This window comes from Cygnus olor, assembly GCF_009769625.2.
Source record: "Cygnus olor isolate bCygOlo1 chromosome W unlocalized genomic scaffold, bCygOlo1.pri.v2 SUPER_W5, whole genome shotgun sequence".
NCBI lineage: Eukaryota > Metazoa > Chordata > Aves > Anseriformes > Anatidae > Cygnus > Cygnus olor.
In genome coordinates, this window is record NW_024429076.1 from 410,310 (window position 1) to 431,790 (window position 21,481).

Genomic DNA, 21,481 nt, shown 5'->3' on the forward strand with positions numbered 1-21,481 from the left:
CTCCTAGGGACCTCTTTTCTTGCTGCTGTATCTTTCTGCAGTTCACGTACCCGAGCAGCTAGGGCCGAGGTCGGTTCACCATCCCACTTCCTCATATCTTCCCCATAGTCACGTAAATAAAACCACAAGGTACCCCGTGGTGTGTGTCCCGGATTCTCCCTTGCTTGAGCCAGAGAATGCTGGCATTAATGGCTGAAAGATTCTTCCATCTAGGTGAGGAGGAAGTTATGTGTTCTTCTAACCGTTGGGACAGTCTCTCCACGGCTGAAATGCAGGCCCGTACTTGGGCAGAGAGATTTTCTTCATATTTATGAAGCTGGTTGGACACAGTATCCACTGTTGGCCCCATCCCCTCATCCCAATTCATTGCTGCCAGTGTGCTGGCATGTGATAGGGGTGCAGCCCGTACAAACTTCCTCCACATGGATGCTGTGCACTGGACTTCATCAGGATCTTGAGGTGTCTGTTCATGGTACAAATCACTATAAATCATCTCCAGCACAGCTAATTCCCGCAGATGCTGGAGACCTTTCTCCATGGTGGTCCACTTGCCTACTTGATATACAGTATCTTCCTTATGGGGATACCTTTCTTTCACAGCTGCCAGGAGTCGCCTCCAGAGGCTGAGAACCTGTGCCTCTCTCCCAATTACTCTGTCAATGAGCCTTTTTCTAGAGAGGGATCCCAGCTGCTTGGCTTCACTGCCTTCTAATTGTTGGCTATTGGCCCCAGCATCCCAGCATCAAAGCAGCCAGGTGAGGATGTGTTCACCTGGGTGTCGACCATAATCCTTTAGTATTTCTTGCAACTCACTCAGGGATAGGGATCGAGTGGTTTCTGATTCATTTATGATTTTGGTCTCTTCTCCCTGCTGTTTTTGTGATGACGCTGCTTTAGAGCTGCCTGCCTTTTTCTCTTCTCCCTCCTCCTTAGAAGGAGCTTCTTCCCTTACTAAACGAGCTGACTTCCGTTTCCATTGTTTTGTCTTGACTATGGGGGCAACTGATACCATAGTCAGTTGGTCCTCTGGGGTGGTCACAGTGTGTGTTATCTCGTCATTGAATTCAGAAACTTCCCTGTCCCCTTGAGGGTGCTGGGCAGTGTTAATTGACATTTGATAGGCGTAAGCCAGACCCCAGCAGAGTGCAGCAAGCTGGTGGAGTTCTCTGGTATTGCCAGGGTCAGGGCATACGTCTTTCAAACATTCTACCAGTTTTTTTGGATTTTGCACTTGTTCAGGAGTGAAGTTAAGAACCATCGGAGGAGAAACCCGTGACAGGTACCTGCCCATATCCCCCCACACACCTTGTCACCTACAACTACTTTGTCTCAGGGCAGGTCCTTGGATGATATTCTTAATAAATTGTTTAACCTTAGGGAGGAAGAAAAACAGTAGAACTAGTAATAGGAGGATGACATCCGACCAAGGGTATCCAAAATACTCAAAGGCTGCTGCAATTACCCCACAGCGAGAGAAGAAGAAGGCACCACCCCCGATATTATTCACAAATTGACTTCTAGAGGAGAAAAAGAAGGCGGTGTAATTCTTAATATTTCCAAAAAGATAATCTCCAGGAGACCAGAATGATAACAATGCAGGGCCTGAGTACCAGACGAAACTGAAGGCCAGCATGTTACAGCACAGCATGATAAAGAAACCAAACACAGATTTTAACACATTCTCCGATCGGATATAGAGGAAAAAAGAGAACAGAGGACAGACTACATACAACATAGTCACACAGAAAAATATTAACAGCAAACCGAACATTGTGACTAGCAAGTATGTTAATTGTAAATACTTTAATCAATTCTACTGTTATCTCAACCCTTGAGCCCCACGTTGTGCGCCAAAAAGGACTGTGGTGGTTTTACTTGTGTAGGCAGCCGAGTTCCACCATGGCCGCTCTCTCACTCCCCCCTCCTCAGAGAGGAAGGGGGAGAAAATACGGCACAAAGAGCTCGAGGTTTGAGATCAGAATGATTTAATTAAAGGGAAAGGGAATGGGAAAAAAAAAAAAAAGAAAACAAAAAGAACCAAGGCCGCGCGGAAGCACAGAGAGAAAGGGAAAAAAAAGTTATTCTCTACTTCCCATCAACGAGCGATGTTCGGCCACATCCTGGGAAGCAGGGCCTCAAAACACGTAGTGGTTATTTGGGAGGACAGCCCCCTCCCCCACGAGAGCCCCCCTTTTATTGCTGAGTGTGACATCATGTGTCATGGAATATCCCTTTGGTTGGTTTAGGTCAGCTGCCCTGGCAATGTCCCCTCCCCATCACTTGCCCACCCCCAGCCTGCTGGCTCTTGGGGGCTTGGAGGGAGTCCTGATGCTGTGCCAGCACTGCTCAGCAATAGACACAACACTGGAGTGATACCAGTGCTGTTCCAGCTACAAGTGCAGAGCACAGCACTGTGTGGGCTGCTGCAGGGAAAGGTGACTCCATCCCAGACAGACCCAACACAAATGCTTGAAAAAGGTGTGTCATCACTCTGGCAATTCCAAAGTGACACAAATCACTGCAGCGTGCTGGGGTCTGGCCTATGCCTATCGAGCTGCAATTGATGTTACTATAAACCTAGTGACAGACCCTGCAGCCACTCCAAGTCCTGTGACAAGCCCAATGGCCACTCCAACCCCTGCAGCCACTCCAACCCCTACGATGGACCCTGCGGCCTCTCCAGCTCCCATGGCCTCTCCAGCTCCCGCAGCCTCTCCAGCTCCCGCAGCCTCTCCAGCTCCCACGGCCACTTCAGCTCCCGCGGCCGCTCCAGCTCCTGCAGCCACTCCAACCCCTGTGACGGGCCCAGCGGTCGTTCCAGCTCCTGTGACAGGCCCAGCGGTCGTTCCAGCTCCTGTGACGGGCCCTGTGGTTGTTCCAGCTCCTGTGACAGGCCCAGCGGTTGTTCCAATCCCTATGACGGGCCCAGTGGTCATCCCAGCTCCTGTGACAGGCCCGGCGGTTGTTTCAACCCCTGTGGCTGGCCCAGCGTGTATTCCAACCCCTGTGTCAGGCCCTGTGTCTGGGTCAGAGAAATGAGCTGTAGCAGTGCAAGTTCCCCCTGTAGACAAGGTGAAAAGATGGTATAGAAAGTCAGGTCATTTAGAACGCAGAGAATCTTCTGCTAAGTCTGGGTCTGGAGAAGACGAGGCTGGGCCATCAAGTGTGCAGGAGGATGAAGATGAAGATGTCAAAAAAGCAACAGTAACTACCTGAAACCTATACCAGCGTGAGCTATGAGATGTGCGAAAAGATTTTGGTTGCTGTATAGGTGAGCAGCTTGTCACCTGGCTGCTCTGGTGCTGGGACACCGGAGCCAATTGTCTGGAATTAGAGGGCAGGGAAGCCAGGCGGCTGGGATCCTTTGCTAGAGATGCAAGCATTGACAAAGCAATTGGATATGGAGCACCATCTTACAGCCTCTGGAGGTATCTCCTGTCAGGTGTGAAGGAAAGGTATCCCTTCAAGGAAGAACTTGTATGTCTACCAGGCAAGTGGACCACTATGGAGAAGGGAATCCAGTACCTGAGAGAATTAGCCATACGGGAGGTGATTTATAGGGACCTAGACAACAAACAAATATCCACAGATCCAGATGAAGTCAAGTGTACACAACCCATGTGGCGGAAGTATGTACGGAGTGCACCATCGTCATATGCCAGCTCATTGGCAGTAATGGCCTGGAAAGAGGATGAGGAACCCACAGTGGATGAATTGGCTAAACAACTCCGGCACTACGAAGAAAGTCTCTCCTCTTCCCTACAGGCCTGCATCTCAGCTGTGGACAAACTTTCTGAAGAGTTCTACCAACTTAAAGAGAATTTTCCTCCCCATCTGTACAAACCAGTGTCCACCAACTAAAAGAGAATACTTTGGAGAAACTTTCTGAAGAGGTCTGAAGGGATGAAAGACACGGACTCCTGATGGCTCTTGAACAGGAGACGTTTATTGCCCTTTTTCACTGCTACATATACTTTCCCTGTAGCCCCACGCGCTGTCTATGCGCCCGAATCTGTCATACAATTGGTTAGAGACCCTCAGACACGTGCCTCGAGCCAGCCAGCAATTGGCCACTGCCCAAAGCTCATCTTTAACACTGTAGCCAATTTACTTTATCTCAACCTTGCTCAAGTTTTTGTTTCTACCGCTTGTTTCTTCATGATCTCTAATTCAGGGGCGTGTGAAACAGCGCAAAGCCACCCGGGAATTCCTTTCCCACAGAGGTCCACCAACTTAAAGAGAGTTTATTTTCCTCCCCACCTGTACAAACCAGTGTCTCAGCTATCAGGGGTAAGCGTCCATCCGTGCAAGGAAGATGATATGGTGGGTACACACCCTGTGCCACCTTGTGGTTTTACCTACGTGACCATGGAGAGGACATGAGAAAATGGGATGGAAAATCTACCGCGACCCTAGAAGCACGGGTACGTGAGTTGCAAAAGAAAACAGTCGGGAGAAAGGGGTTCTCTGAAAAGCTTGCTGCTCCAACTTCTAGCAGGCAGTCCTTCAGACACAGAAATGAAGATTCTGACCAGGACTAAAGGGGCCCTGCCTCCAGCCAGGGGGAGGAAAGGAACAATCGGGTTTATTGGACTGTGTGGATTTGATGGCCTGGCACGTCAGACGCACAGAAGTATAAGGCTTTAGTAGACACAGGTGCACAGTTTACTGTAATGCCATCAAGCTGTAAAGGGCCAGAGCCCATCTGTATTTATGGGGTTACAGGGGGATCCCAGCAGTTAACTGTATTGGAGGCTGAAGTGAGTCTAACCGGGAATGAGTGGCAAAAGCACCGTATTGTGACTGGCCCGGATGCTCCGTGCATCCTTGGCATAGACTACCTCAGGAGAGGATATTTCAAGGACCCAAAAGGGTTCCGCTGGGCTTTTGGCATAGCTGCCTTAGAGACAGAGGACATTAAACAGTTGTCTACCTTGCCCGGTCTCTCAGAGGACCCTTCTGTTGTGGGGTTGCTGAGGGTCCAAGAACAGCAGGTGCCAATTGCTACCACAACTGTGCACCGGCGGCAATATCGCACCAACCGAGACTCCCTGATTCCCATCCACGAGCTAATTCATCAACTGGAGACCCAAGGAGTGATCAGCAAGACCCATTCACCTTTTAATAGTCCCATATGGCCAGTGCGAAAGTCTAATGGTGAGTGGAGACAAACAGTGGACTATCGTGGCCTGAACGAAGTCACGCCACCACTGAGTGCTGCAGTGCCGGACATGCTAGAACTCCAGTACGAACTGGAATCAAAGGCAGCCAAGTGGTATGCCACAATTGACATTGCTAATGCATTTTTCTCCATCCCTCTAGCAGCAGAGTGCAGGCCACAGTTTGCTTTCACTTGGAGGGGAGTCCAATATACTTGGAATCGGCTGCCCCAGGGGTGGAAACACAGCCCTACCATTTGCCATGGACTGATCCAGTCTGCGCTGGAGCAGGGGGAAGCTCCTGACCATCTGCAGTACATCGATGACATCATTGTGTGGGGTGACACTGCAGAGGAAGTTTTCGAGAAAGGGAAGACAATAGTCCAAATCCTTCTGAAGGCCGGTTTTGCCATAAAACAAAATAAAGTTAAAGGACCTGCACGAGAGATCCAGTTTTTAGGAATAAAATGGCAAGATGGACGTCGTCAAATCCCAATGGATGTGATCAACAAAATAACAGCTATGTCTCCACCAACTAGCAAAAAGGAAACACAAACTTTCCTAGGTGTCGTGGGGTTTTGGAGAATGCATATTCCAAATTACAGTCTGATTGTAAACCCGCTCTACCAAGTAACTCGTAAGAAGAATGCTTTTGAATGGGGCCCTGAGCAACGACAAGCCTTTGAACAAATTAAACAGGAAATAGTTCATGCAGTAGCCCTTGGGCCAGTCCGAACAGGACCAGATGTAAAGAATGTGCTCTACACCGCAGCCGGGGAGAATGGTCCCACCTGGAGCCTCTGGCAGAAAGAACCTGGGGAAACTCGAGGTCGACCCCTGGGGTTTTGGAGTCGGGGATACAGAGGATCTGAGGCCCGCTATACTCCAACCGAAAAGGAGATATTGGCAGCATATGAGGGAGTTCGATCTGCTTCGGAAGTGGTCGGTACTGAAGCGCAGCTCCTCCTGGCACCCCGACTGCCGGTACTGGGTTGGATGTTCAAAGGAAGGGTCCCCTCTACACATCATGCAACTGAAGCTACATGGAGCAAGTGGGTTGCACTGATTACTCAGCGGGCTCGAATAGGAAACCCCAGTCGCCCAGGAATCTTGGAAGTGATTGTGGACTGGCCAGAAGGCAAGTACCTTGGGATATCATCAGAGGAGGAGGTGGTCCGTGCTGAAGAAGCCCCACTGTACAACAAGCTACCAGAAAATGAGAAGAAATATGCCCTGTTCACTGATGGGTCCTGTCGTATTGTGGGAAAGCATCGGAGATGGAAAGCTGCTGTATGGAGTCCTACACGACGAGTTGCAGAAGCTGCTGAGGGAGAAGGTGAATCGAGTCAGTTTGCAGAAGTGAAAGCCATTCAGCTGGCTTTAGATATTGCTGAACGAGAAAAGTGGCCAGTTCTCTATCTCTATACTGATTCATGGATGGTAGCAAGTGCCCTGTGGGGGTGGTTACAGCAATGGAAGCAGAACAACTGGGAACGCCGGGGCAAACCCATCTGGGCTGCTGCACTGTGGCAAGATATTGCTGCCTGGGTGGAGAACCTGGTTGTAAAGGTATGCCACATAGATGCTCACTTAGTCAAGAGTTGAGCCACTGAAGAATACCAAAACAACCAGCAGGTGGATCAGGCTGCTAAGATTCAAGTGGCTCAGGTGGACCTGGACTGGCAACATAAAGGTGAATTATTTATAGCCTGATGGGCCCATGACACCTCGGGCCATCAAGGTAGAGATGGGCTCGTGATCGAGGGGTGGACCTGACCATGGACACTATAGCACAGGTTATTCATGATTGTGAAACATGTGCTGCAATTAAACAAGCCAAACGGTCAAAGCCTCTTTGGTATGGAGGACGATGGCTGAAATATAAATATGGAGAGGCCTGGCAGATTGATTACATCACACTCCCTCAAACCCGCAACGGCAAGCGCCACATACTTACAATGGTGGAAGCAACCACCGGATGGCTGGAAACATATCCTGCGCTGAACCCCCTGAAAACCGCCCAGAACACTATCCTGGGCCTTGAAAAGCAAGTCCTATGGCGACATGGCACCCCAGAAAGAATTGAGTCAGACAATGGGACTCATTTCCGAAACAACCTTATAGACACTTGGGCCAAAGAACATGGTATTGAGTGGGTGTATCACATCCCCTGTCATGCACCAGCCTCTGGGAAAGTTGAACGATACAATGGACTGTTAAAGACTACACTGAAAGCAATGGGTGCTGGGACATTCAAAAATTGGGATACACATTTGGCAAAGGCCACCTGGTTAGTCAATACTAGGGGATCTGTCAACTGAGCTGGACCTGCCCAATCAAACCTGTTACGCACTGTAGAAGGGGATAAAGTTCCTGTAGTGCACGTAAGAAACATGCTGGGTAAGACAGTCTGGGCTACTCCTGCCTCAGGAAAAGGCAAACCCATTCGTGGGATTGCTTTTGCTCAGGGACCTGGATGCACTTGGTGGGTAATGCAGAAGAATGGGGAGGTCCGGTGTGTACCTCAAGGGGATTTAATACTGGGTGAGAATAGCCCACGAGTTGAATTGTATTATGTTAATTATTAAATAATACTGTATGTCATCACTACCATGATTGGTATATGTCAATGTCCTATTGATGGTATCACAGTAACAGCCACGCAGATAATAATGAATGAATTTTGATAGAAATGGACAAGGACAGAGGTGTAATGGAACGAGAACAGGTTCCAACGTGTGACAATCCAACATCACACACCATCTCTTCTGCCCTGAAAGACTGCGATGACAGATGGAGCCCGAAGTCAGTCACGGACTATGCAAACTCAGTGGACATTCTATAAACCATAGACGAAAATGGTGATTAATTAGAAGGTATTGGAAAGGGTGTAACCTGAGCATGACAAAAATGGTATGGAATAAGGGGTGGATATATGTCCTGGTTTCAGTTAGGACAGAGTTAATTTTCCTCCTAGTAGTTGGTAGGATACTATGTTTTGGATTAGAATGAGAAGAGCGCTGATAACATGCTGATGTTTTAATTGTTGCAGAGCAGTGCTTACACCAAGCCAAGGACTTTTCAGCCTCTCTCTGTCCTGCTAGCGAGCAGGCTAGGGGTGCAGCAGGAGCTGGGAGGGGACAGACCCAGGACAGCTGACCCCAACTGGCCAAAGGGTTATTCCATACCATCTGACGTCATGCTGAACAATATATAGGGGTGGCTAGCTGGGGTGGGGGGGGTGGCTGCTCAGGGATAGGCTGGGCATCGGTCAACGGGTGGTGAGCAATTGCATTGTGCATCACTTGTTTCGTACACATTATTATTAGTAGTACTATTATCATTGTTATTATTATTTTCCTGTCTTAATAAACTGTCTCTATCTCAATCCACAGGCTTCGTTTTCCCATTTCTCTCCCCCATCCCGGAGAGGGAGGGGGGAGGGTGAGCGAACGGCTGTGTGGTGCTTAGCTGCTGACCGGGTTAAACCACAACAGAAGCACTGTGGCCACCCTCAGGAGGAAACCCTAGGCCCCTCACGGCAGGGAGGAGGGGAGGGGAAGGGCGGATGCTTACCGTCCCAGGGCCTGGTGGCCTACATTTTGAGAACCATCAGACAGACGCCTGCCATCTAGCTACAGACCAGCCCACACCACACTTTGTTATAACTGCCAGCAGGATAGGGGGAGACGGCAGTAGAAGAGGAAGGTGAGGGCACTTGTGTAATAGTGAGTGGTGGTGGACTGGGTGGAGGATTCTTGCGCTCCTGTCGCAGTTCGGAATTCATAGTGCGCCTGCGCGTTGATGGAGAGGAGGGCGGTGTCCGGCCCTGTGTTTTGAACGGCTCAATGCGGCGAACTCACAATTTGGCAGGAAGGTGAGGAGGCCTCTATTCTGGTGGTAGAGCTCGTGTAGAGAGAGGGGGATCCAAATGTGGCAGAGGCAAGCAGGAGGCAGCAACGCTGACGGCGGAGGAGGACAAACGAGAGGAGCAGAGCAGCTGTTCCTGCTACTGCCGCAGAGAAGCTGAGTAGCCTGGTGAGGCAGGAGGGCTGCTGAGGCTGCAATTCCGGCAGTCCTGGTCTGCTCGCCTGGCAGTCCCGACCTCCTATTCCCCCGGCAGGTAAGTGAGTGGCGAACACGAGTGGGGGGAGAGCGCGCGGCCCGTGGCGTGGCGTGGCATGGCTTGGCCTGGCCTGGCCTAGCCTAGCCTAGCAATGCCTAGTAATGGGCAGAGCCAGAGGGAGTTGTTGTGAGATGAGCTAGAGCCACCACTCCTAGCTTTCCCTCCCCTGAGGCTGATGTTATTTATATACTTGCAGCGTTCAGACTCTGTTACCCTTCCTTCTTCGCTGCCTGCCTCGGCGGCCCGCCCGGAAACCGCGGGAAGCGGGTGAGAGTGGGGCTGCGGGGCTCTCGGGCTTATGTTGCTGTCTCTCTCCTCTCTTCCTCCTTAGCGCCCCGGCTCCTTAGCAACCCCCGCCCTTCCGGACTTCGGAGGGACTGCTGTCCTCCTCTGGCGCGGTGTCTCTGTATCCATCGCCACCCCCCACCGGAGGGGAAGGATTTCGGCTGCATATTTCTCTTCCCCACTTCTCTCTAGGGAGCTATTGTATTGTGGGCTGGGGCCCACCGAGGCTCTCTCAGCCTCTTTGTCGATAGCGCACGTTGGGGGAGGGAGGCATGCCTCCGCCCTGCTCTCCTTCCCGTCGCGAAAAAACAGGGCGAAGGGGGTGTGAGGGTGGCGGCGGGGCTCGGCTGCGTCACAGCAACTAGAAGGTGTAGCTGGGAAAGTCGCCGCCGTGCTAACGCGCTGGGCTGGCTGCGCTGGGACTGCACGCACCGCTACTTGGGACACCCAGGGCGTATGTGTATGCGCGCGCTCCGCTTGGGCTTTGCTGGATTCCTTTGTCTGCTGCTGCTGCTTTCTCCCCCTCCTTTCTTTCCCCTCTCTCCCAGACTCTAAGAGCTGCTGTAGGTTTGTAGATACTGGACCAACACTTACAACATGGCTGACGCTCTGCCCTGGTTCTCCATTAGGCTCTCCTCCTTCTCTGTCTCTGCCGCTTAGTCTCTCCTCCATTGAGGGTTTTGTTTCTTCCCCCTCATCTGCTGTCAAAAAAAAAAGAGAGAGAGGAAAAACAATGCACCGTCCTTATTGTGTGCGTGGTGGGATTTCAAGGGTAAGGATCGTCGCTTTGAAAGCTTTCTCCTTTCGTTTTGTTGTTTACAACAAAATGAAACTTAAAATCAGAATGGAGTTGGGAACCTGGCAAGGCCTGGAAGGTGGGCTGGTGGGGGAGAATTGGCTGAGTCCTGCTGAAAGAGGCTAGAGTGGAATGCTTTTATCTTTCTTTTTTTGGTGCGTGTGTGTGTGATGTGCCAAATATGCTGGCTGATATGAAATACCACTGTATTACACTTGCAGAAAGATCTAGTGCTGTTTCTTTAACTTTAGGATGTAGTTCAGTATAAGGTATCAACTCAGCACAGCTGGAAAAACTTGAGCTAATCATGTTAGAATAGACACTGTGTAGGTAAAAGTGGTAGCTTTTTTGGGGGGGGGGGAGGGGAGAGGTGTCGGTGGTGTCGTCGTCTTGGCTTTTCCTGTATCTCCTTGTCAGTATCTTAAATACCTCACAGCTCATAGGAGACAAAACTGGAATTAACAGTTGCTGTGTCTCTTTGCGTTGCTAGTTTTCTGTCACAGATTACTTTGTCCTAGTGATGACGATAGCGCAAAATTAGGTGCCTTTTTCTGTTAAAAGGAGTACTTTTTTTTTCTTTAAAAGACAAAGCATTGTGAACTGAAGTGTGATACTGAACTGCAAGACATTGTGTTTCTGACCTCCTAATACAAGGCAAATGTTCAGTTCAGCACCACCAACCTGTTATTCAGAGCACCTCCTTCTGGTTTCAATGAAAATATATTTCTGTGTATATATAATATGTTTATAAATATTTTATAACTTATTATATATTAAATGTATTTATATATATATATAAAATTTAAATGGTATCAAGCCCAAATAACATTTGAATGTAGATTTGGGGGGGGTGTATATCTAGATTTTAACTTAAGGATGAACGCTCAAGGTGCAAAGGATGTGTTGCTTTCTAGATGTGTTACTGTAACTCATAGTAAATGTTTCATTTTCAAAGATTATATTTAAAAAACACAGTCTTTATTCAAAGCATGTACCCATTGATAGTCATGACTATCAATCTGAGCAGTGCCCTAAAGTAATGTTTTAACTCTTTTCATTGGCTACTTTGCTTTGGAAGCTTCTAGTGGAGAAGCATTGACATAGCATAATCATTGTTTTTACTGATATAGAAGTAAATAGTTACCTAATTCTAGCATTTAAATATAGTATATATTAATGCTCTTTTAATTTGTGACTGTTTTTTCTTCAACTTTTTCCATTCCCATTAACAAGTGTCGATTACCTGGAGGAGAAAATAAATGATAATATTGAGTTTACAACAACATAAAACTTGAATGGAGTCATCCAAATTACATTTTGGAATGTGCATCTATGTCACGGATCCCGAGCCATCTGTAATACTTCTAGATTGTGAAGTCTGAGGGAGAGTCTGTAATTTGATGTATTAGTGGATTTGTGCAGCAGTCTTTTTACTTTCAACCAACTGTCCAACAAGGTAATATTTGTAAAACAAAGAAACAAAAACACGATAGAACGGTTTGATACTTTGTCATTCATTATGATAGCGACCAAATGTTGAAATTATTGCTAACTTTCTTATTAAAAGTGTGAAATGACAAGATATGCAGCTCCTCCCTCTAAATAGTCTTTTTGATGCTTAAGCAAGTTATCTTGGATGCAGAACTAAAAATAAACAATTAGACAAAAATGTACAATTCACCCCCCAAGAATCCATTTAAATAATGGGTTTAGAGTGAAAACATTTCACTTTGAAATAGTCATGATGGTTTTTTATTCTAGTACGCTGTAATTTTCTTGCTAGAGCTTATTTTTTTTTTGTAAAGTTCAGTTCTACATGTGAGAAAAATCTCAATAATTTTCTTCAGACAGGATCTTCTGTGAAGCTATTTTATTCGCGATTGCAATGGCGGGCATCGTGCCAATTAGGAGTGCATTTTAGTAAACAAATCATAACCTTTTATTCCCTATTACCCGACACCTGATCGCCTCCCATGTTTCTTCATTGGCTGAGTATTACAGGTTCACAAGCTACTTGATGCTCCTCTATACCATATATGTACAATTTTTTTTTTCAACCCTTTAATTTCTCCCTTTTCCCTTTTTTTTTTTTTTTTTTTCCCTTTCTTATGTTTTGAGGAACCTGTGATCTTTGTTTTACTGTTCCCACGCTGCTCATCCTGTTTTTCTCAAGCCTTCCACCTTATTTTGGAACAGTGTAGACCTTCTACTGTCCACTTATTTACTTAGCATTTCTCCTTATTATGACTACACAACTACATTGGAATACAGAAAATTAGTTCTCTACTGCAAAAACACAACTTAGTTTCTCGCATACATTATTAGCTTTATAAATATTTATTGTTTATAGCATCTTTGCTATAACTTGTGATTGTGTTCCTTTGAATGATACCTAGAAGGTTTTTCTTCCTGTCTTGGTTATCTAGATGAGTTTGTCAAAAATCAATATTGTTGGTCTTCTTTCGTGTCCCATGGGGAGCTGATCTAGTTGAAGAATCTGCAAAATCTTTGTACCTTTGGTGCCAAAAAGTGAAGACACTCCAATGTTTTGGTCCTTGTGGGTAATTTTAGGCTATGTTTAGCCAAATCAAAAACTATATTATTAAAATTGTTTATTTCAAAACTGTTTGTTTGCTCATATTGTGAAATGAGGTGGGGGATTGGGGGAAGACTTCAAGAAATGTACAGGCTCTGTGATAGGCATGCTGAGAGATGTTAGAAATAAATTGATTACTTCTTACAAGAAATATTTTTCAGCGAAACTGATCGAAGAACAAATCATGACTGAGTGTAGCACTAAATATTTGTGAAATTTCCAACTGAAATATGAAGTTCTGAAGGTAGCAAACATTTTTGGTCCATCTTATATGTTAATATTTTGCTATATTTTTCTTATGAAAAGCGTTCTTCTGTTGACTTATCTGTAGCTTTCATTGCTAACTGTTGCCAAGTTGAACTCTGATATGTTAAGATTTGTAAATATCATACTGATACAATAGCTCTTTTAAAGCTGTTTAAATGTAATGCATTATTTGCTTAAATTTTGACAAATGAAACAGCTTTCAATAAGATTGTGTTTTCTGAAGGAGAGTAACAGCCAGTCTTTTTAGACATTAAAGTCTACTGTTGTAAACTTCTTGTGCTCCCCCCCCCCCCGTTGTTTGTTAATATGGTAACTCATTTTCTGTTTGGGTGGTCAGATAGCTTGTTTCTAATAGGTGCCAGAGATTTTGTTTGTTTTCATTGTATTAGTACTCTTTGGAATTTGGTAAGCTTATAGTTTGAAGGCAAACGGTGACCTTTCTTGATATTGCTTTTCCTAATTGGTACTTTCTCCATATCAAGATGAGGCCCACTTGCTATCCAAAGCAAATGCTGCCTAGATGTCATCATACCACGTGACATAAAGGAATGGGGAATGTGACCTTTCTTATGAACGTCCAGACTGTTTCCATATACATCTCCATGACAAAGACAGGTGTTGAGTTTCTTGAAACAGTGTAGTTAATTTGTATTTTATCTGTGAACAGTGAAAAACAGGTCTGGGATCACTGAAGTAATTTTCAAATAATAATGAAATTATTTAACTAAATGTCATACAGTACTTATTACTGCTTTTACTATGTGAGAGTGGTTGGATTTAACTTAATCTAAAATGTGAATTTGGTTATTAGTTTTGTCATGCAGAATTTAGGAGATGAATTGATTTAGCTATTGGAGAGGTTGAGGGGAATATCTTTTTATATTTCTTTTATGTAATGTATGTTGTAAAACTGCTGTAAGTCCATGTTATGTGATGTTTGACTTGCTTACTTGGGAACTATATATTTCATCAGTTTGTGGATCCATTACAAATTGTTGCTATTAACCGTGGTGACTATATTAGACTTAAATGTTACCTAATTGCACTCTAATATGTGCAGTTATTGTAAGGTGGTTGAAATGTATTGTTGAATTAACTTTTATGTTTTCTTTATAGACAGATCTCCAAGAAAATACTCATTATAAAAGATGAGTTAATGATAATATGCTGTAAACACTTGCAAGTAGGTTTTTATAGTTCTCTCCTCCCCATTAGCTTTTAGTGTTGATTTTTTTTTTTTTTTAATATTAGTGTTGAATGCTCTTGTGCTATTCAGGATCTGCGCTTCTAGATAGTGGTGAAAGTAGATCTTAATTTCAAGAGTGGAATCTGTGGATTTCAACAACTTACTACATCCTTAACGTAGATGAGCTGCTGAACTTCAGACCTTCAATTGCAGGTGGTAGTTTGGATAGAGGAGATCTCTATATTTTTGATTGTTTTTCATTAATATTCCAGCTGTTTTTATATTGACGACTTCTAGTAGCCTTTTATAGGGAGAACATTTATATCGTGGTGACCAGCTGTTGAATCTACTTGACATCTTTGGAGTTGACAAATTAAGTTGATTGAAATTCCCCCCCAAATCACTGAACTTTTCTTGCCCACAACATGTTTCTATTAATTTTTTTTCTTGCTATCCTTTTTCAAATGCTGTGTCAAATATAATGTCTACTAAAATTCAGTACAGTACGTCTCTGATACGCATAGAAAACTACCTATCATACTGATGAGTGTTGTGCCTATGTTCTTCATGTTTGGAGAGTAGACTTTTTGTTCAGTTTTCTGGGAGTGATACAAATAATGAAAATAGGCTTGGAAGATGTAGGTTGTCTGACCTGTATTTTACTCAAAACAGTCAGCTACGTCTATGATTCTGGACCTGTTCAGTCAAAATATATGCTGACAGGAGTATCTTTTTTAAAAAAAAAAAAAAAAAAAAAAAAAAGCTGATCAGAAAATTCTGCCTGTCCGTAGAATATTGCCAGGCTTATTGGTGTTGAAATACCAAGTGACTGTAAATCAGCAGGGGATTGCTGAGACTGGGTTTGAGCAGGAATGTGATTTAATTAACATGCAGGAATGTGAATTGATTAACATGCATATCTTGCTCATCTGGCCAAAGTACAGGACAGTTGTTGGAAATTTGCAGTTGAACAATGGGCCCAGGAACTACAATAAGCGATGTGTGGGGTGAGGCGGGAGCCTCACAACCTGATGTTTCAAGTAAAGCCAGGAAAGCAACCTGTCTCTGTACTGAAAGTTGGTCTTGCCTCTCCCTTCCTCTTGATCAAACAATGCAACAAGCCTTGCTGAGAGCTAGTCACGTGATAAATGACTCGGTCCCACCTCGCCAAAAGTATAAATCTGGTATTCAGAATCCTTTTTTGGGGGGGGTATAGAGGATGAGAACTCCAATTATCAGATGGGTCGACAGGCCTGGACCTCTCTCCTTCCCAAGCAGGGACGCCTCTTGGTAAGACTTTCGCCTCTGACTGTCAGATGTTACCTAGGAAAATATTGATAACTAAAGCGCTAAACTATTAACTTCAGCTCAATTATTGCAGTAAGTGAATTTATCAGTGGCAATTCCGAATCTGTGATATCTGTCACCTTAATAAATTACCTATCTTTACAACTTTGCAAAACTGTCTCAGTGAAAGTCCTTGGCAGGGCTCTGAAACAGGCAAACGTTGACTCTAATAAGTGGCTATACTGATAATTCTTTAGACATAAACCGTTGACCAAGTCTGGGACTAGGACTTGATCCAGCCGCACCTAGGTTCCTTTCTGAGTAGGAGTTTAGAAAGCAAGGGGGTACTTTCTAAACCTTGTGACTCAATGGGAGGGCCTCCCTCATCCATATACCCTTAACACAGCAGTATAAAACGACACTGTCATGTGGCACAAATACTCTTTAAAAATCTGACTCTTAAATACTTTTAGAGTTAGGGAGTACACAGGTGTTTGACATGTTTGGAAACTGGAAAGCATTTGGCCCTTATTGGGTAGGGGGAGCATTCACAAAGGCTAGCCTTGGATCCCGGAGGTTCATGTCTTAATCGCTGAAGGAAGAAGGTAAAGGCTTCTCTAGAAGTGAATATGAATAGAAATCTTTCTTGGTCCACTGAGGGCATCTCAGGTTACATCTCTTCTGATCTTCTGTTCCACAGTCTTGTTAGTAGAAATATACTTTATTGTTACATGTCAGCCATAAGACAAAGAGCAAGCAACCTCTCTTCTGATTCGTGCGCTGTCTTAACAGTTCGCTTGTTTAAAGTTGGTTGGGGGGGGGTGGGGGGTTCACTCCTACCCTCAGTTATAGCTGTGTTGGCTTGTATAGAGAGGACAATGAGGCAAACGTTATTTCATATGACTAGGGGTGTAGCTGTATTAATAATGGATGAAAAGTACATTTTAAAATGATAACAACTTGAGACAGGATTTTTTGCTGTGAATGAACATCTTATCTGAGGCCTCTGCCCATGCTTATAGGAGACTGTTTGGATGGGGGTATCTAGTTTAAATATGAAGCAGGGATAGGTGGGTTGGCCCTGGCTGGCAGACAGACTCTTACCCAGCTGCTGTTCCCCAACACCTACCCCAGCGGGATGGAGGGGAGAAAATAGGAAGAATAGGAGCAAGAAAGCTTGTAAAGACAGAGTGATCATTTAACAATTATTGTCATGGGCAGAACAGACTTGGGGTATTTTAACTTAGGGAAATACTTTTCCTCCCTCCTTTTCCCAGGCTCAACCTCACTCCAAATTCTTACCCTTCTGTTGCTGCTTTCTTCTCACACTTTTTCTCTGCTCTGGCATAGGTTCTCCACAGGCTGTGCTCCTTTCAGGAATATTTGCACTGGTGTGGGTCTTCTATGGGCTGCAGTTCCTTCAGGAATATTTGCTCTGCTATGGAGCTCTTCCTCTTTTGACCTTGGTGTTCACTCTGTTTTCTACTCCTTTTTGTTCTCTCTTCCTCTGGTGTTTTCTCCCACTTTTAAAATATGTTTTTATGGAGGTACTTCTGTCTTGAAGAATATAATTTCCTGTTTTGTTTTTTTTTCTCTATTTGGGCTGCATGTACAATAAATAGAGTAATTTAGACGCAGAAATTTTTGGTAAGAGTTTAAGAAATGAATGCACATTTTATGTAGGATAAGCAAGGTATGGTAGGGAAAAAAGATTCCAAGATGGTCTTGATTCTTAGTCTTGACTTCCTTTTTGCCACCATTTTTTCACCTTTCTGTTAATACAGGACAAGAAGAATTAAATGTTTGATGGAGGCATTTTGCTTGTTTGTAGAGGCAGTTCATATACTCACAAACTCATGTAGCCGTTCTCTGAAAGTATATTTTTCCACAGTGGAAAATATAGCCCACATGTGGGCTACAGCCCAATCCCAGTCCTAAATTTATCTACAATCAGTCCTTAATGTTCATGTGCACCATGAAATCTCCTCAACATAGCTGTTGTTCCGAGATGATAGTCTGGGTTGTTTTTCATTCTTTGTCTGCTACCAGCTCAGAGCAGATTTCTGCAGGTTTGCTATCAGGCCAAGTCATTGTGGCCAGTGATTCACATAAATGTTCACATTGAAGTTCACATAAAGTTTGCCAAAACTAGGGCAAAGCTTGTCGAAATGAGCTAGAACTTTATAAATGACCTATCAAGTGGCTGAAGTTTATACGTCACAATACCAAAATGTCTATCTGGAAGTCTGTCATTGCTCCATCATTGTTAAATTTTGCTGTATTTTTGCTTCATAAGGCTCAGTTGCAATGGTAACAAAAGCTTTTCTGAATTTTGGGAAGGAAAGTGTGTAACCTATTAGAACAGAAGTGTTTTTCTTAAATACAGTGAGGTATGGCAGGGGGAACTTTATCAGAATAGGTGTCTGGCAATTGTATATGGCTAGTAATCTATAGTTCCCTGCAAAATCTGCTAACGTATGTTTTTTCTGGTATTCTGTGTAAAATCCAAACTTCTAAAAACTCCTGATTTTTAAAATGCTTGTGTTTATTACAACAGTAAAGCTTTTACAAAAAGTAACTAGCAAGTTTGGGAAGTCCCAGTATAACTTCTAATAGTATTGACTGGTTTTGGTGGTTGATAGGTGCTGAATAAATAGGAAGATGCAGTGAGTTAATTCCTTAAATTATTAGCAGGAAGGAAAACTTATTTGGTAACCTTGTGCCATATGTGAATTAAATAGCAATGAATCTCTTGGGTTGATCTTAAAAAGGATAAAGTAGCTTTGTTTCTTTGATAAGCTACCCTTCTTCAAATCAAAAACATGGCTTACTTTAGCCTATTTATGGAAGCTGTAGTATAAGAAACAAAGAAACTATAAATGCACGCTGAGAGGTAGTTTTCATTAGGGAGGTTAGTTTCTTCAGTTGTTGATGATTCTTGTAGGTGGAACTTCTTGCATGGTCTCCTGGGAAGTTCTTATGAACCATACTTGGCATATCCTTGGATTAGCTTTCATTCAAATTCTATTAGTGATTTGAAAGATAAAATATAAATATGCTAACAAAATTTGAAAGAAGCATTTTTGGGCTGTATGCTTGAAAATAATTGGAAAGTACAGAAAGATAGTAAACAGAAAACACAAGACTTGGAAAATATGGCTTAGCTATAATCAACCTTCTGTCAAGAAAACAGCTTAAAGTAGATGATCATTTTGAGGACTCTTTGAAGCCTACTTATCTATGATGCTATTTCATTATAGATACTATAGGGAGGGGGAGTGCACTTTATGTTTCTGAAGCCTTCAGCGTACAGAATACTTCAGGAATAATTGGAAAAGCTGTAGACTGATGTAGATGTTTTTATGAGAAGTGTTGCTTTTTTGTACGAGTTACTAGCATTTCTGGAAAAAAGTTAATAAAATACTGATAAAATTCAAATACAACTTGAGAACTTAGTGAAGGTATATTGTTTTGCATAACCATTTTTTAAAAATGGTTTAGGGTTATATGGATCATGTTGTTTACTGCTGAGGAAAGTCTTCTCCTTCCACTCTTCTCCAAAAAAGCTAGGATAGCATTTTTCTTATTCTGTATGAAGAGAATTGAATGGTGTGATCAACTCATCTTGCTTCTGAGGGCCAGGATTAGCATACTTCATTAGGGGGACTATCTACGTAATGGCAGAATTAAGTGTTAAGGCTACTAATGGAGGAAATAAAAATCCACCAACTTGTCAGTGAAGTCGTAACTTAACTTCCCAGGACACTGGCAATTAAGGGAATAGAAAGGAGAGAGGTTTTTCTACCAACTCTTATTCATCTTTTTTATGTCACTGTAGGAGGGATGTTTGCTGGATTCATCCATAAGTTTACCAATAGAGGAAAAACATCCCTTTAATGCTTCTCACAGAAACAAGATTGCGTTAAATCATGTTAAATCACAATGTTAACTTTCCTTGCTTAATGATTATACTGTTCAATGTATTGTTCATAGCTGGAACCTTCTGCACCTAGGAGGATGTTGACGATGCCTGAAGCATTTTCAACCAGTAGCTTTTGTTATCACAGGCTGTCCGCTATACACAGGAAGAAGTCATGTCTCAAACTTGAAGAAAGATGCTATTAGAAATGAGAAAACACTAAAAGAACCATTTCTCCTCTGAAAACTTGAGCTGTAGAAAACAGGGTAGAAACTAACATGTAGTTAGTAGTCGCATGCTTACAATACATACTGTTTCATCAAAGCAACGAGTGAGTGGTAAGCAGGTCTGAAAGAAAAATATGCAGTAAAAGACTATTAAAATGTCTTTTTATAAATACATAAACAAAAAAAAGGAGGGCTAAGGGGAATCTCCATCCTTTATTGGATGCAGGGGGAAACATTGTGACAGGAAATTAGGAGAAGGATCACATACTTAATGCCTTCTTTGCCTCAGTCTTTAGTAGTAAGGCTAATTGATCTTGGGGTACCTAGCCCTCTGAGCTGGAAGACAGAGACAGGGAGCAAAATGAAGCCCTTCCAAGGGGAAATGGTTAGCAATCTACTACACCACTTGAACACACCCAAATCTATGGGGCCGGATGGGATCCGCTGAAGGAGCTGGCAGAAGTGCTCACCAGGCCGCTTTCCATCATTTATCAGCAGTCCTGGCTAACTGGGAATGTCCCAGTTGACTGGAGGTTGGTGAATGTGATGCCCATCTGCAAGAAGGGTAGGAAGGAGGATCTGGGGAATTACAGGCCTGTCAGTCTGACCTCAGTGCCAGGGAAGGTCATGGATCAGATCATCTTGAATGCCATCATGCGGCATGTATGGGGCAACCAGGTGATCAGACCCAGTCAGCATAGGTTTCTAAAAGGTAGGTCCTGCTTGACTAACTTGATCTCCTTCTATGACAAGGTGACCCACTTAATGGATGAGGGAATGGCTGTGGATGTTGTTTACTTGGACTTTAGCAAAGCATTTTCCACTGCTTCCCACAGCATTTCCCTGGAAAAACTGGCAGCTCATGGATGGACAGATGTAATGTTTGCTGGGTAAAAAGCTGTCTGGGTGGCCAGGAACAAAGGGTTGTTGTGAATGGAGTTAAATCCAATTGTTGTCTCGTCACAAGTAGCGTTCCCCAGGGCTCAGTATTGGGTCCAGTTTTGTCTAGTATCTTTATTGATCATCTTGATGAGGGGATTTAATAAGTTTGTGGACAACCCTTAATAAGGTGGACACCCTTTAATAAGTTTAATAAGTGGACAATACCAAGTTAGGCTTGAGTGTTGATCTGGTGGAGGGTAGGAAGGCTATGCAGAGGGATCTGTATAGGCAAGATTGATGGGTCATGTACAATTGTATGGCATTCAACAAGGCTAAATGTCAGGTGCTACGCTTGGGTCATAAAAACCCCATGCAGCGGTATAAGCTTTGGGAAGAGTGGCTGGAAAGCTGCCCTGCAGAAAAGGACCTGGGGGTGTTAGTCAACAACCGGCTAAACATGAGCCAGCAGCGTGGCCAAGAAGGCCAGTGTCATCCTGGCCTGCATCAGAAATACTGTGACCAGCAAGACTAGGGAAGTGATTATCCCCTTCTACTTGGTACTGGTGAGACTGCACCTTGAGTACTGTGTTCAGTTTTGGGTCCCTCACTACAAGAAAGATATTGAGTTGCTGGAAGGTGTTCAGAGAAGAGCAGTGAAGCTGGTGAAGGGACTAGAAACCAAGAGGTCCGAGGGAACTAGGGTTGTTTAGTCTGGAGAAAAGGAGGCTGAGGGGAGACCTCATTACTCTCT

The 21,481-nt window shown here is 44.1% G+C and overlaps 1 protein-coding gene across 3 annotated transcripts in view; it reads left to right on the plus strand.

Moving 5' to 3' along the window:
- Positions 1-8,782: 8,782 nt before the first annotated feature.
- The window catches only part of LOC121062984 (spindlin-Z), a 70,755-nt gene continuing 58,056 nt past the window's right edge, over positions 8,783-21,481 (plus strand). The window contains exons 1-2 of one of the 3 annotated variants that reach the window (XM_040543292.1): positions 10,200-10,342; positions 14,346-14,412. The gene's annotated coding sequence lies outside the window, so the exon portion shown is untranslated. Of the gene's footprint in view, positions 9,283-10,199; positions 10,343-14,345; positions 14,413-21,481 lie in introns of those variants that run through there. The other 2 variants (XM_040543295.1, XM_040543293.1) reach the window with 2 other exon arrangements.